Source organism: Monodon monoceros, unplaced genomic scaffold (genome assembly GCF_005190385.1).
Source record: "Monodon monoceros isolate NGI ecotype Baffin Bay Population unplaced genomic scaffold, NGI_Narwhal_1 Super_Scaffold_1, whole genome shotgun sequence".
NCBI lineage: Eukaryota > Metazoa > Chordata > Mammalia > Artiodactyla > Monodontidae > Monodon > Monodon monoceros.
This window is the reverse complement of record NW_021703765.1, coordinates 53870633-53881728: the sequence shown is the minus strand read 5'-3', so window position 1 is coordinate 53881728 and position 11096 is coordinate 53870633. Positions and strand designations below refer to the sequence as shown.

Below are 11096 nucleotides of genomic sequence, written 5' to 3'. Positions count from 1 at the left end.
CAGTGTCTTCCATCTTTCTTTGCGTGTTTCTACATGTATTGTTTCTGCCGCTTTTGTTTAGGATTGCTTTACGTTCCTTATGTAAAATAAATTTGAGTGTTGAATTGCCTAGGGCATAAACTTAGTGAAAGTTCTAGAAAGGTGCTAGTAAAAGTAATGTATTAATAGTAATACATTAATTTCTTGAAGACAGGAAATATATGGCCAAAGGCTTGGCAAGTTTTCAATCTACGAGTGTCCTACATTGAAATTGAAATTCAATTTTTTTGATATTAGACACATTCTTAAAATTGTATACACATGTATGGAGTGCACATGACTCAAAACGTTTTATTAGAACTTATATCATTGAAATTGAGTCGTCTGCCTCACACAGTCATATATGTTTAGGTGTAAAATGGAAGGATAACTAATCTTTTCTAAGATTTTTTTTTTTTTTTTTTTGCGGTACGCGGGCCTCTCACTGTTGTGGCCTCTCCCGTTGCGGAGCACAGGCTCCGGACGCGCAGGCTCAGTGGCCATGGCTCATGGGCCCAGCCGCTCCGTGGCACGTGGGATCTTCCCGGACCGGGGCAGGAACCCGTGTCCCCTGCATTGGCAGGCAGACTCTCAACCACTGCGCCACCAGGGAAGCCCTCTAAGATATTTTATTCCATCTGCCTGGAATTTTGCTTCCTCCCTCCTCCCAACTTGTTTTGCACATGACTGTTTTTTTTTCTCATTAATGCCACTCTTTCCCACCATTTGCAAAGTAGTTCAACTTATCACCATATTCTTTTCCCAGCATCCTGGTTAGCACAGAGATTCTTAATAAATATTTGTCAAATATTGCTTCCTAATAAATATTTATCCAAAGAATGAATGTGAATGAAGTTCTCAGTGACTTAACTTTTTTTTTATAATAATGAGGCATCTTTGAACCATTATTTACTTCACATACCACCTGACGTGAAACTGATAAACAAAACCAAGATCATACAGCATGACTTGTTCCATTAGTTATTGTTAACTGTTCAATTATTCAGTAATTCTGAAAAATGAGAAAGAGGTTGAAAACATTATCCTTGCATTCAAGCATCTCACTTGGCTAGAATGTTCCAAGAGATTTGATTACTTTCCCTATAAGGTTGCATTAAATATCTTTGTCAATGTTTCAGTTCATCGATATTCTTCATAAAATTTCAGAAAGGAACCAGTCCATCTGTTCCTAGAGCACTGTCATTCCTTGGCAATTTTATTGGATTTTCCTCTTGGCTGCTTTATCGTTGTTTTGGAAAACTTGTTTTTCTTCTAAGTCCTGGCAGTGTGAATGGAGAAAACCAACGTCTTCCTTCCATTGTTAGTGATTTCTCCTTTGTTTCCGAAAGATAAATCGAGCCTTCTATGATGGTTTATAAATTTTTGTTGATGTTACCTAAACACTTTATTGGTATAAATAGGATTTTGATTGAGCAGGAGCTGTAAGTGCTTTACTTAAACATATCCATTATTGGACCCCATGAAGAGTTTAAGCCCATAGGATATTTGTCTTTCTCTGTCTGAGTTACTAGGTCCATCCATGTTGCCACAAATGGCATTATGTAGTTGTTTTTTTAAAAAATTTTATGGCTGAGTCATATTCCATTGTATGTTTATACCACATGTCAGTCATTTTTTTAAAAAAATTTGTTTATTTTAGGCTGCATTGGGTCTTTGTTGCTGTGTGCAGGCTTTCTCTAGTTGCGGCAAGTGGGGGCTACTCATCGTTGCTGTGTGCAGGCTTCTCATTGCATTGGCTTCTCTTGTTGTGGAGCACGGGCTTCAGTAGTTGTGGTACATGGGCTCAGTAGTTGTGGCTTGCAGGCTCTAGAGCTCAGGCTCAGTAGTTGTGGCGCACGGGCTTAGTTGCTCCGTGGCATGTGGGATCTTCCCGGACCAGGGCTTGAACCTCTGTCCCCTGCATTGGTAGGCGGATTCTTAACCACTGTGCCACCAGGGAAGCCCCCCCACCCCCGCCTTTATTTTTGTTTAAAATGGAAAGTTCATTTGCTCAGTACACCAAATAGAATGCAAGTACTGTCATGATAAATATACAGAAATATGCAAATCAACATAAAATAGTAATTTAGGTTAAATGAAGGGAAATCTCTTTAAATGTTATGACAACGTACTCCTAAGAATCTTTCTTTCAGTTAATTATACATTTCAATAAAATAAACGGTAATGAATTAAGTGGAAGTTAGCTTGTGAATTTTTCTTAAAAATCCAACCCTATTTATCCATGTCAGTTAAACACTCTAACTAAAATTTCCAAGTAAGTGCAAAAGTAGATGGAGTTAGTTATCTTTTTTGCTTGAACAGTTCCAAGGAAAATGGTTCCTACAAATACAGCAGGCAAACTGTTACGACCGACCGATCTAGAACATAGTGTCGAACTAATTTCGGTCTGAAGTTGTGCTAAATGCTCATCATTAGTATGGCACAGTTTGGTCCATGATATGGTTTAGTGCCAAGACAGATCCCAATTTGTTACAGAAACACATAGATTACTGTTGCTTTTTTTGGTTTTATTTTATGTGTGTGTGTGTGTGTGTGTGTGTGTGTGTGTGTGTGTGTGTGTATTTTTTTTTTACGCCAGGTATACTTCCACATACAAAGGCAGGTTTTCCCAGGAGGAATTTACAGAAAGTAGTCTGGGGTGCTGTGGATCACATGAGGCTCTCCATGATGAGGGGCTGGGTCAAACTAAAGGAAGGAACATTTCAAAGTGTCATCTAATTCCATGATAGCAGCCTGGTTCCCACGACGATAACAGTAATTGGATGCACTGAAAATGGTAACCACGTTCCGATCGTGACACCAGTTGTATCCCTCCGTTACAAGGTGGTGAGCACGAGAAACCAGTGTGAGACCACTGGCATGGTTAAATGTTTCAGAAATATCTTGTCCAAATGTGTAGCCAGCCCCGAGTGGTGAAATACCCCACCCACCATGGTCATCTGGATCTGACCATTACAGATCACACATTGGGCCCTCATGTGGAACCTCTTGTAAACGATCCAGGGCTCTTACATGATCCAGTGTATCTATGGATGGGGAGAGGCCACCATGGAGGCAGAATATCTGTCCATCTACTAAAGCTGTAAGTGGCAGATAAACAGATCTGTAAAATATTTCCAAACATCGGCATTTCCATACTTTCGCAGACATTCATCATAAAAGCCATATACTTGGGTAACTTGTCGGCTTTCGTGGTTTCCTCTCAATATTGTAGTATGTTCTGGATAACACACGTTTAATGCCACAAGAAGAGCCACAGTCTCCACAGAATAATAACCTCTGTCTCCATAGTCACCCATGAATAGATAGTTTGTATCTGGTGATTTCCCACCAATTTTAAAGAGTTCCATAAGATCATGGAATTGACCATGCACATCTCGACAGATGGTAACAGGACAATGGCCCTCTTGCACATTTGATTCTTTTGTTAAAATTTCCTTAGCCTTTTCGCACAGCGTCTGCACCTGGTTCTCTCTAAGTACTTTACACTTGTTCAGGTGCTCGACCCACTGGTCCAGCTCCTTGGTGAACGCCTTGTCGTCCATGGTGGCCCGAGTCCCTCCCCTGCTGCCCCTGCCCCGGGCGCCGGTCCCCTCGCCCAGCGCCACCACCGCCGCCAGCTCCCACATATCAGTCATATGTGGAATCTAATTTTTTAAAAAATGATATAAATGAACTTATTTACAAAACAGAAACAGAGTCACAGATTTCTAAAACAAACTTACAGTTACCAAAGGGGAAACATGGTGGGCAGGGATAAATTAGGAGCTTGGGAGTAACATACACACACTACTAAATGTGAAATAGATAACTAAAAAGGATCTACTGTATAGCACAGGGAGCTCTACCCAATATTCTGTAATAACCTATATGGGAAAAGAATCTGAAAAAAGAATGAATATATGCATAACTAAATCACTTTCCTGTATGCCTGAAATGAACACAACATTGTAAATCAACTATATTCCAATAAAATTTTAAAAAATATGTTAATGAAAAGAAAAAAAGAGTTTAAGCCCCTAGGTTTAAAGAGAGAAGCCAGCTTCCTTTCAGAAAGATACCCCAAACAGAACTAGTTTGTCATCATTTAACTTTACATCCCCACATAGCAGTAATTCTCAACCTCGTGTAGGCATTGGAAACATCTAGGGAACTTTGAAAACATACCGATCTCAGGCTCTGTCCTAGACCACCTCATCTTCACCTGTAGGGTGGGTTCAGGTGTGAGCATTTACAAAGCTTGCCAAATGATTCTAGGGCACGTCTAGGGATGAGAACTGAGGGCCCATGACACTGGTTCTCAAAGTATGGTCTCTGGACCAGCAGCATCGCATCATCTGGGAACTTGTCAGAGATGCAAATACTTGGGCCCAGCTTGGACTCACTGAATCAGCAGTTCTGGAGGTGGGGCTCAGAAGCCGCATTTTAACAAGCTGTCCATGTGATTATCACCCACGTTAACATTTCAGAACGATTGGCCTTTAGGTTCCTACCTCCAGCCAAATACTTACGTTTGTATGTCTCTGCCGAGAGTTCCCAGGCAATCACGCTTGGGAATTGCTACTTTCCATGGAGGGAAAAACATACAACATCACTGCTTGAAACAAGGGATTGTTGCTCGAGTTTCCCTAACTTGGCCATGTTCGCCTGCTTTCCAGACCACTTCCCTGGGAGCTTTCCACCCTTGCCTACTTCTAGAAATGTTTCTGTGAGCTTCTGACTTTCTCCTTGCTCCCAAAGTCATCTTGCATGTTTTGAGCTTCTGGGCTGCTTGTTCTGGCCACCTTTCCTGGAGTTTGCTGGTTTCTAGCCACCTAGCTGTGTGTGTCTGTGTGTCCACCTACTTGGCTCTGAGGCGTATGAGCCCCTCCCAGCTCTTCTGCATTGCAAGCCTGTCCGCAACTTCCCTGGTTGTACTTCCTGTCTCCGTGACCTGCCGCTATCCAGGCTCTGGGTGCAAGTTTAATCTTTTCATGTTTTGGGAGAGGGAAGTGAAACAAAGACTTCAGAATTGAAGCAGCTAGCTTTCATCTCTCCAGAATGAGATTTTTGTTGAGTGATTTTATGACTGTGATTAATTTGAACTTTATCGACTTGGGAACTTCTCTTCTACCTTGTCCATTGTTTTCTGGGATTGTGGGAGTTATCTTTCCAGACCCCCTAGTCCTTCCCTTTTCATTTTACAAGAATACATTTCCATTATTCTGAAGTTTATGTCCGTGTTTTTATGTGACTGTATTTTTTTTTGCATGTACATTATCTTCCTAGTTACCGCTCAAGTCCAAAACCTGGGCGATTTCTGAGGTAGCTTTCAGGTGAGTGAAAAGAGAAATGGCTTCTATTTTGACTTCTTCATATCCATTCGTAAATTTTACTAACCGCCCACCTTTTTTCTCTGTTATTCTGTAACAGCCAACCTATTATTCTCACAAATCAACTTCCCTTCCACAAGCCAGCAACCTCCATCCTACCTGGTCTCTTCACCGTCTATTTTTCTTTGCTAATCCAAGAGCCTCCTTTCCTGCTCATTCTGTTTTCCTATTCACCCTCCTCCAAACAATCCTCTGAAGTTATATCAGATAAATCCTTTTGAAATGTTTCTTTTAGCTGAATTTCCAAATTAATTTGTTTGATGTCTTGCCCTCGTGACCTATTAGATGAAGTTCAACTCTGCAGTATGGCATTTAAGGTCTCTTATGACCTGGTCAGGTATACTTTCCCAGCCTTAACTCTTTAATTTGTAATTTTTATACAATTTTAAGGTTATTTTCTATTTACAGTTATCACAAAATATTGGCTGTATTGCCCGTGTTGTACAATACATCCTTGAGCCCATCTTACACCCAGTGGTTTGTGCCTCCCCTCCCCCACCCCTATATTGCCCCTCCCCCATCTCCCCTCTGGTAACCACTAGTTTGTTCTCCTTCTCTGTGAGTCTGCTTCTTTTTTGTTATATTCACTAGTTAGTTGACTTTTTTAGATTCAACATGTAAGTGATATCATACAGTATTTGTCTTTCTCTGTCTGACTTACTTCACTTAGCATAATGCCTTCCAAGTCCATCATGTTGCTGCAAATGGCAACATTTCATTCTTTTTTATGGCTGAGTCATATTCCATCACATATATATATATATATATATATAGAGAGAGAGAGAGAGAGAGAGAGAGACACACACACACACACACACACACACACACACACACACACCCACATACACATACATCTTCTTTATCCAGTCTTCTGTCGATGGACATTTAGGTTGTTTCCATGTCTTGGCAATTGTAAATAGTGCTGCTATGAACATTGAGGTGAATGTATCTTCTTGAATTAGTGTTTTTGGTTTTTTCAGATACATACCCAGAAGTGGGATTGCTGAGTCATATGGTGGCTCTATTTTTAGTTTTTTGAGAAACCTCCATTCAGTTCTCCATAGTATCTCAGTCTTAACTCTCAGTCCTCCACCTCACGTATGTAGTTGTATGCTTCAGGCTGCCTTATATGTAATTCCTCAAATCATGTTATCTCTTATCACGTTTCTGTCTCTGTGTGGCCTCTGTGGTTTCCTCGTCTTGGTATGCCCTTACTTACTTTTCTGCCTGGCAGACATCTAAGCATTGCTCAGGGTGGCTCAAGTTTCCCTCCCACAGCTTCCCGGGAAGTTTTACACACCGCTTCCTCTGGTTCCAACAGTATCTTACGTGTACTTACTACACATAGTGTAAGACTTTGCCGCCATGCTGGTCTCTTCATGAGCTGGTTGAGAAGAACTGACTTCTTGCAGGACCAACAGGAGAAACATTCATCCCCCAGATAAGTGGAGAATTGGGAACACCAGACGATGCTGTTGGAACAAATGGAAAGCATGTGGGTCCCAGGGTGGGTGAACTGGGTGATGGAGGCCCAGTGGTATGAGAGTGATGTGCAGACTATTTCTATAATCTGGACAGATTCAGGAAAAATGAGGGTTTGGGAAAAAAGTTCAAAAACCAGATTATAGCTCAAAAAACAAAGTGAGAGAGAGGCAGAGTTAGCGTGACTGTTATCTTTTCTTGCTTAGCCAGTCACTCACTACAAAACTTAGTGATACAAAAAACCATTTTATCACGCTGACAGATTCTGTGGGTCAAGAATTCAGACAGGACATAACACACTTGTTGGAGAGATGTGTGTAGATGAGTGTCTGTGACATAAAGCAGAGGAAAATGCTGTTGTATAGGGACATGATGCTTTGGGGGGAAGGCACCTGCTTTAATTCCTAAAATAGAAAATAGGATGGAGAAGATGATGGAAGAGATACCTTTGGGGTTGGGCTCTGGAGGAGACGTCTCATAGCCAGGCACAAGTTCAAGGGCTGGGTGAGGAAACAAAATGGGTAAACGTGTTTAGATAGTGGTGAATAATTTGTGATGGTTGGAATGAAAGGTGTGTGGCAAGATATACATTGTAGAGAAGCTTTGGGACATAAACTAAAGAGCTTAATTTTATTTATTATTATATGCAGCAAAGGATCATTGACTTTGTTGTTTTCTTTAGCAGAGCTCACTTTCTAGAGCCCAACCAGACTTTGATACTAGCATATACTAGAAATGTCTGAAGAAGGAATAGGTGAGTCAAGTAGGTGGGTGTAGGGGTTTGTGTCGCCAGATCTCTAACAAGTAAGATGCTTTCAGGTTCTGTTGCGATTATAGACTAAATTGTCAAAGAGATAAAGAGTATCGTTGCCCTTGGCTCACCAGGGATCTTTCGGAATAGGTACTTACTTGGTTGTGACAGGGAAGGAAGGTCTGTGAGGGCTGCTCTATTTACAGTGGCTAGAATAATGTCTAGTATATTTATAAAAATCAGAATAACAAATGAAAATGAGAATTTTTGTACGCGTCTCAATCAGTCTATGGACCCATTTTCCTTTAACCTCTTCAGAAACAAGGTATTCCTGGTGGAACTTCGTGGTTTTCAGAAGTTTGGGTTTGGTGCTTGATTTCTACAAGTTATTTGAATACTTTTTGTTAACAGTTGATTATTAGGTAAAAAAGTTGTTCCCAAGAGGAAACTTAAATTAGGTAGAATTATACTATGCTGGAACAGAAAATGTTTCCAGAGAGCTTTGACCCACTTCTGGTGCTTTATTACAGATGAATAAGTTGAGGTCTAGAGAAGTTAAGTGACTTTAACCACAGTCATCTAACTGGTAAATGTTGAAGCCAAGAATAGGAGTTGACTTCTAATTGACGATTGGTATTACTTCCATTGTGTAAAGCTGCACGCCACTTCGATTTTCAAGTCCAATCTTAGCTTGAACTGTAGGAGAAAAAAAATCTCCATCTGGCTCTGCTAAATTCCCAGAGGAAAATTTAAATCCTAGGGTGGCAGAACTCAGGAACGGAGAGGAAATTAACATTGTCTTTAGTTAAATAAGTGAGTGTTTAGAAAAGACACATGCGGACACGTGTACATTTTTCTTGCGGGTTTGTTTTCAAGAATTAAATTCAGGTAGACTGGACACTGCCTAAGGTAGAAGGCTTGGAGATTTATACAATTATAAGAATATTCTGTAGAAAAGCCCCAAGAGATTGTTCCTTACGACCTGTATTTTCAGGTTGAAAGAAGAAGATCCTCAGAGAGATTAAGTGACATGTCCAAGGTCACAGAACAATAAGTGACTCTTTCAGAAATGGAAACCAGAACTCTTAATTTGGGAGAAGTGAATATTGCTTTTCAGGTATAAAATGTGTAGCCTTAAAGGAAATATTTGGGTTTAAAGTGGTGTATTTAAAAAATATTTTAATCGTTAAATGTCTATTTATAATATGAAACATAACAGCTTAACACGTCCCACAAACATGACGTCCATGAACAGGAAGAGCCTCATCACCAGCCATGAGATGCTCCCCATGCCCTCAGCTTCCTACATTCGGTCCCCATCCTCCATCCTCCACAGTGAACTACTCTGTGTAGCTTTCCTCTCTGTATTCTCTGTTCTTTATTCCTTGACCATTATATGCATTATTGCTAAAAATCTATTTCTTAAAAATTCTGCTTGCTTTTGAACTTGATCAAAATGACAGCAAAATGTTCGTATTCTTCTGCACCTTGCTTTTTCTATCCAGCGGTATGCTCTGAAGATCCGGCCACGCTGACGGACATGGTCAGTCTATTGCAGTGATGTGCAAACTCCAGCTATGCACAGTTCATTCATCTCTTCTCTCATTTTTGTGTATTTGGTTTATTTGACAGTTGCTTTTGTTTGTTTGTTTTTGCTGTCACCAACCAGGCTGCCACAGACATTCTTAGGCATGTCTCGTGATAAATCTCTGGGAAAGGCTGGGCTGGGCAGTGTCCCACCTTTTCAAGATGATGCCCAGCTGTTTTGTAAAGTGGCTGTGCCACTTGGGACTCCCACCAGTGGCATCTCAGAGTCCCCAGTGTTCTAAGTCCTTGCCAACACTTAGTGTCACCAGCCTTCTTAATTTTTGCCAATCTGGTGGGTGGATATTAGCATTCAAAGGGGGTTTTTATTGTGATTTGGGGTCTAATATTTTTCTGTTAGAAATAAATGGACAATATTGCAAGGGGATGTCAGAATAAGACATTTTATAAATACTCACTTTAGGCAAAATGACTAAGAAAAACAACACAGTCACATGAAGAAAGTATAAAATGCGAGAAGAGAGATATTTTCGCACATTTAGCGTGATGGGTGTTGATATATTCAGCAATCACACTTTCATGTTCGTTAATATTTAATGATAATCTTGAATTAATTAAGTGAAGTTCAATTTATTCATAGTTATTCATTTTATCCTGATGTTTTGACTCATCCTGGAAGAGAATATAGTAAGGTGGGATTTATATATATATATATATACACACACACACATTAACATTTATATATACGTAAATGACTCAGGATGAAATCATATACTGACCTGAATAGATTACATTGCAAGGTTTACAGAAGTAATAACACTGTAACTCTTTGGGCTGTTTTGAGATTTTCACCGTTTAATTTTTTTAAAACCCTCTTAGATCCTTGGTTGAAAAGTGTCCTGCCTGTGCTTATTATGTGACATTTGATGACCCCAGTGATGTGACCCAGGCTCTCTTGGTTCATGTTATAGACTGTTTTCTACCCCAGTGGGATCTGATCAGGTAGCACCAACTTCCTGTTTTAATGTGATGGTAAAATTATGGAATCCCTGGTACCCATTTCTACCCTCCACTGATCAAGTAAGAGCACTTTTGCTATAATAACTTGTTACCAAAGGTAGATGATCAAACTCAGAGAAGTGGAACATCTTTTGATAAAGATCCAATAAATGCCCAAAGTTAAATGAGTTTTAATAAATGTCTCTCTCTATGAGCACAGATCTGCACAGTTTATATTCCTGTTTGACAGAAAAGGTCCTCTTTGTATTGTGAAGTTATTTTGTAATAAGACATTGAGCATGGACACAATGGGGTCACTTCAGGTGTTACGATCGCCTTAAGGATTTGGGATGGTTACCTAGCAAGAATCAGAAGGGACAGAGTTAGGAGACCAAGTTTATTTTAGGATCCACTCGGAGCTCAGCGTTTAACCTGGGACCATCCTAGAGTTTCTAAAGCAATGGACCCAAGCAGCAGATGGTTTTTCTATCTGAAGTTGGATTGAACAGGCATAGGCATGCTGGATTCCCACCCACCCCTCCTACTCTCTTTTTTTTTTTTTTTTTTTTTTTTTGCGGTACGCGGGCCTCTTGGTGTGGCCTCTCCCATTGCGGAGCACAGGCTCCGGACGCGCAGGCTCAGCAGCCATGGCTCACGGGCCCAGCCGCTCCGCGGCATGTGGGATCCTCCCGGACCGGGGCACAAACCCATGTCCCCTGCATCGGCAGGCGGACTCTCAACCACTGCGCCACCAGGGAAGCCCCCCTCCTACTCTCTTTAGGTTGGGTCTCACCCTTTGATGGCAGCAAGGGACATGATCCAAATTTCAAGATGTGAAAATTGCCAGAAGCCATCCAACTGACCAAAGCCTCCGAAAGAACAAGCTCTCCTAATCCTAGCTGCCTTCA

General features: G+C 40.8%; 1 pseudogene; it reads right to left on the bottom strand.

Moving 5' to 3' along the window:
• Positions 1 to 2658: 2658 nt before the first annotated feature.
• On the bottom strand, positions 2659 to 3584 carry LOC114899622 (annotated as a pseudogene).
• Positions 3585 to 11096: the final 7512 nt, after the last annotated feature.